We start from the raw sequence: 6,000 nt of genomic DNA on the forward strand, positions 1-6,000 counted from the left end.
TCCTGAGGCATATTTTTCAGGACCCAGACTGTAAACTTGCATTTTTTAATGGTTGTAACCCACCCAGGGACCATATGGTTAAGGGCAGATAAGAAATCTAGCAGGAGAAGTAATAGTAAAAATAAAAAAGTGGTTGTCACTCTCTGTCTTTGTTGCACTCAGGGATAGCTCTTTGAAGAAACCAACACAGAAAAAGAGAATTCGGTTAGGCAGACTTTTTTTCCAGCAGCACTGTGTAGTTCTTTTCTAAGTGTGATTAAATAATCATAAGAACGCCTCTGAGGGCTAATCTGCTTTATTTCCCAGATTTTCACCTTGGGGACATATTGTCCCTTGTCACTGAAACCTCAGGGACAGAAGGGGACTCCACAGGATGCCTCAGCAGGAAGCCGCGATCCTGATGAAACAGTGTTCAGCTAATGAAGGCATGGCCCATGGCCTCTGCTGGTATGCCATATGTTTGAAGAAATGCTAATGACTACAATTCAAATACCTTTTTCATCTTAACTATATGTAAATGTGTTTATAAATGCTTGCTTATAAATATACTATCACATTTTAAAAAGCTAAGTGCTAATGTTGCTTTCAACATCTATAATACACAATAATTAAAACTTTAGCAATTCTGCTTAATTATACCTTATGGGAAACTGTACAGTAATTTATAGAAATTAAGCTGAAAACAACAACAAAAGATCAACAAACAACAAAAAAAGAAAGTGGAGAAGAACCTGAATAATAAATCTCTTAGATCATTAATATACAAGGGGTGGGGGAAGCCTGCAACAAAATTGCTGAGGAGAAGAAAAAATATGACAGAGGGCCCATTTCTCACAGAACAGAGATCTGAAAGGAGAAGATTGGCGAGAGACTGAAAGTCATCTGTTGAAGAACAGTGTGAATTATGTCAGTTTATAGAGACCCCGATGTGTCGGGAAAATGTGTGTGTGTGTATAAGAGCTCCCCACAAAGCAAAACAAGTGTTTGGTAACTGGAGAACTTTGTTTCAGCACAGAGTGCTTATTCATCATCCCTCCCTCCCACCAAAGCTTTATTTTTGTATCCTCCACTACAGGTGATCCTTAGGAGCAAATGGTACTTTGCGATGAATCATCTCCTACACACCATTGGCCAAAACTGACATCTCCATTGCAGCAACAGAAACGTAATTTTGGCAAAGCAGTTGGTTACTATTTTGGTACACAGGGTATGCTACAGCTCCTCTCCTCTCAACCACACACATACAAACACGGCACACTAGATAATCTATAAGTGGCCAGAGAAATAAGAACCTGCACTTACATATTACTGGTTATCATGTGTTGTGTGTGCAGTATTGCACTCTTAATCCTTTGGGTCACACAAAACTTATTTAGGAATACCAATCATATATTTTGATAAACTACTGGCCACAGGTGATGTTATTCACAACTACTTTTTAGGAATATCTACTTCGCAAGAAAGTTTTGTCACTGGCAGGGGTAAATGTGGTTCGGAATCTTTGCCAAAATGGTATTGTGCATATTAGCTCCCCAAAGGAAAGGATGAGCAATTTTAGATGCTAAAAATAAATGAAAGGAAGGCATTTGGTCCAGAGAGCAAATTATAAGCAAACCCTGCCAAACAGAACATATAAGAAGCTACCATATACCAGCACAAACCACAGGTCCATCTAGGTCCGAATTGTCTATGCCCACTAAGCAATGACTACAGCATGTCACATGGGAATATTGAGAAATGGAACTTGAGACTTCCTGAATGCAGTGTAACCTCAACAAAATAGGACAGTTCAATTCTTTACTGAGCTGGAAAGTTTCTGTTTGCAAGCTTCATAACTGCTCCCTGAGCTTTACAAATTGAAACAGAAACAGCTGAATCACCCATTTTTTATATTTTTTTATTAAAAAAAATTAAAACCTGGAGGCAGACAGCCATCTCAGAAGGTCCTTTGTAAAGAAGAAAGTCTTTGCCTGCAGACAGAAGTCCAAGAGATAGAGGACTAAGCAGACCTCTGTATGAGCAGAGGCCCAAAAGGTAAAGGTAAAAGTAAAAGGCAAAGGACCTCTGGATGGTTAAGTCCAGTCAAAGGCAACTATGGGGTTGTGGCACTCATCATGCTTTTAGGCTGAGTTTGTTCACAGACAGCTTTCCGGGTCATGTGGCCAGCATGACTAAACCTCTTCTGGCGCAATGGGACACCATGACGGAAATAAGAGCGCATGGAAACACTGCTTACCTTCCCATCACAGCAGTACCTATTTATCTACTTGCACTGGTGTGCTTTTGAACTATTAGTCAGATATAGGCAAACTCGGCCCTCCAGATGTTTTGAGACTACAATTCCCATCATCCCTGACCACTGGTCCTGTTAGCTAGGGATGATGGGAGTTGTAGTCCCAAAACATCTGGAGGACTGAGTTTGCCTATGCCTGTCTAGGTTGGCAGGAGCTGGGACAGAGCAATGGGAGCTCACCCCGTCCCAGGGATTCGAACTGCCGACCTTCTGATTGGCAAGCCCAAGAGGCTTCTCCAAAATCATGTTTCCCATAGTGGTCAAACAGATGTCTACAGGAAGCATGAAAGCAGGACAGGAGTGCACTAGCCCACTCCTGCTGTTCTTCCCTAGGGACTGGCATTCAGAGTGATGCTACATAATTCAGAACATAAGAAAAGCCTTGCAGGTTCAGGCCAAAGACCCATCTGGGCCAGCATTCTGTTCTCACACAGGCCAACCAACACTCTCCCCATATGCGGTTCCCAGCAGCTAGTATTCAGAGACATATTGCCGCCAACTGTGTAGGCAGAACTTAGCCATTGTGGATAGTAGCCCTTGATAGACTCGTCCTCCGTGAATTTTTCAATTCACTTTGGAAAGCTACCCGCAAGCAATAATAAATGTATTTATTTGGTTGCAAGGGTGAATTCAAGGAATGCAATAATGGGCAGGGCAGGGTCTCCAAGAAACTTTTTGTATCTTAAACCCTCCCCACAAATAAACGTGTGCTTCCTAAAGCACTTGCATGCTGCCGTTCCTCCCAGTCACAACATTCGGAGCTAAGCATCAGGGAGCCAGAGTTCATTTCAGTGGAGGAACCCTGAAAGCTAATTATCTCCCGAGAACTTGCTAGAATCTTAAGGGTTATGCGCAAGATGTTAACTAATCACACAGCTCCCAGATATTTGTAACATGCAGTGTGAGGTTGCATTTAAATGAGAGCTAGGCATGATTACTGATGTGTTGTTTGTTAGTGCTGCACAGCAAGCAAAATGCTACATTACACAGTGCCAAATTCACAATACTTGCTAGTTTATGCTTCAGAGAGAAAAGAAAGCATGCAACGATTAATCAGGGTGCAGTGTTCCACGGGCGGTATTCAATAATAAGAATAATAAACTAAGAAGTACTTGGGGGAGAAAATAGACTACAAAATTAATTACAAATTGAAAATATCATGCAAATGAATGCAAGGCAAAGAGGTGAGATATGAATATTTTTGTACAAAATATGATTCCAATTATTATCTTATTCTTTTGACTCATAAGAGCATCAAGAATAGTAGGGAAAGGACCTACAAGCTGCATATTACATTAGTTTAATACTAACAGGTAAAAATTATGTTGTGAGTGGGTGGCCAAACAAGTGCATTTTATGATCACGTTAGCCATAAACCATTGCCTTCATTGTATGCTAAAAGTAACGTGAAAGCTTTTATTTGTGTTACATGAAAACAGGATTGATCACATAGCAAAATAAATAATAAGCATAAATAAAGCCTTAAGAGGTCATTGTGGCAAGCCTAAGCTTGTTATCAAAGTCCTTTCAGTTTCAGTAGAGAAGTTACACATGACCATTATTCAGTTCCTTGTATTTTGTTTACTGAAAGCTAGTGAGCATTAACTGTTGGCAGAAGTATTGAGTGTGCATGCTCTGCACATGAAGAATCTGCATGTACAACATCAGGGCTTTCCTTCAGCCAGAATTCGCAGGAACTCAGTTCCTGCACCTCTCAGGCGGGCGCCATTGCCATTGTAAGAGAACAAGGGAGGCATTCATGGTGAGTTCTGGCATCTCTTTTTCTGAATTTTTAACACTGTGCAACACCTTTTGTGGACCCATACCTTTGTGTGTAAGTCATGGCTGCCCCCAAACTATTGTTTTAAGAGTGCAGGGAGTTGTTAGGAGACTGCATTTCTCTTGAAGAGCTACAGTACTCAGAGTGGTTAAAAAACCCTTCTCTAGCTGTGAGGGGAATATGAGTCTCTCCTAACAACTTTCAACACCCTTAGCAAATAAAAAATAAAAAATGCTGTTATTTTTTACCTATGTAATTTTGATCTGTGATAAAAAAAAGGTAAAGGTAAAGGGACCCCTGACCATTAGGTCCAGTCGTGACCGACTCCTGGATTGTGGCGCTCATCTCGCTTTATTGGCCGAGGGAGCCGGCGTACAGCTTCCGGGTCATGTGGCCAGCATGACTAAGCCGCTTCTGGCGAACCAGAGCAGAGCATGGAAATGCCGTTTACCTTCCTGCCAGAGCGGTACCTATTTATCTACTTGCACTTTGACGTGCTTTCAAACTGCTAGGTTGGCAGGAGCAGGGACCGAGCAACGGGAGCTCACCTCGTTGTGGGGATTCGAACCGCCGACCTTCTGATATTAATGCTGTATTCTTAGTTTTAGATTTTGATTTATGTGGAAATTGTTTTCCATTTGGTTTTGTATTTTTTGATGTGGTTTATTTATTGTTTATGACTTTTGTAATTATGTAAATCTTGTCATGTTGTAAGCCACCTTGAGCATTGTTTTTAACTGTGGAAAGGCGGCATACAAATAAAATGAAGATGATGAAAATACTGCTTTAAATATATAGTGCAGATGGGCCTTAGTGAAGTTGCTGGGTTCAACCCTAATTTTAACTTTGAGAGTCCTAGGTGGCTTGGAACCACCTGCCTGCCTATTAAAAGTCACTTTAAGAGGCCCTGCTTAGAGTCCCCCTCCTTTTGAAGCAATGCCCCCTTTGTTCACCAGACTCCATCCCCAGTGACTTTCAGAAAGAGATGAACTTTACCTCAGCTTTTTACACAATTTGATTCTGTTTCCCTCAGTTTTTGAACCACTTATGGTGATTTTTACTTTGCCATATTTTGTTGCCTATAGTTGCTCACTTTTATTATGGCGTCTTTATATTGTTAGCCCCCTCGTGAACCAGCTTTGACTGAGAGGTGGAATTTAAATATTTTCAATAAATGCATAAACAAATAAGGATTTTGAAAGGGAGGAAATCATATGAAAACCTGCCAAATATATGACGAACTATTATCTGGCCAACATTTCTGAGTAGATATTTGGTCAACACTTGCATGCTCCAAATTATTTTGTCCTTCTGAAACGTGATTTGAATAATCATGCCCTTTCAGAGAGCTAGTTTAGACTTTTGCAAGTTGGAAACTTAGAGAGCGGTAGGATTTTGGGGAGGTGGGGAAGCTGATATTTAAGTGAGCCAAAAAGTCAGCAATACCTGTTCTGAATAGCCAGGGAATATGGTTATATCAGTAAATAAAGACTGTAGTTACATTAAAACTTGGTAAATGCTTCCAGAGAAGATGAAGTATGGGGTACTAGTCCATTGATCAACAAAGCAGCATCTCTTCTGAATGGAGAGCTAAGGCTGTGTCATTGTGACTCAACCCATTGCTATAAAAATCAAATAAAAATCAAATCAATCAATAAGCACACTACTTAGTGGCAGAGCACACAGCAGAAGAAGAGAAATCCAACAGACTGATTTACCTTTAACCCTGTGTCAACTTGTCAACCTTTTAATCCCAGAAGGGTAAATCAGACGATGTATAAATTATCCTCAGCCGTGCTGACAGCTGCTGCCCCTTGTCTCCCGATCTAGGCAAAATTCACAGGTTCAGTTTCATTATTATTTAAACAACAAACAAAACACACACTGTTCTTTGCAGTAAAGATGCAGGGGGCTGACACTTTATGTA

At 40.7% G+C, this 6,000-nt stretch overlaps 1 long non-coding RNA gene across 1 annotated transcript in view; it reads left to right on the forward strand.

Annotated features, from left to right (window-relative positions):
* The window catches only part of LOC309515837, a 70,934-nt gene extending 69,781 nt beyond the window's left edge, over nucleotides 1-1,153 (forward strand). Inside the window, exons 2-3 of the long non-coding RNA XR_014212694.1 lie at nucleotides 307-447; nucleotides 1,076-1,153. This is a non-coding gene — a long non-coding RNA (uncharacterized lncRNA). The remainder of the gene's footprint in view (nucleotides 1-306; nucleotides 448-1,075) is intronic.
* The last annotated feature ends 4,847 nt before the right edge of the window (nucleotides 1,154-6,000 follow it).

Source organism: Podarcis vaucheri, assembly GCF_965113315.1.
Source record: "Podarcis vaucheri genome assembly, chromosome: 12".
Classification (NCBI taxonomy): domain Eukaryota; kingdom Metazoa; phylum Chordata; class Lepidosauria; order Squamata; family Lacertidae; genus Podarcis; species Podarcis vaucheri.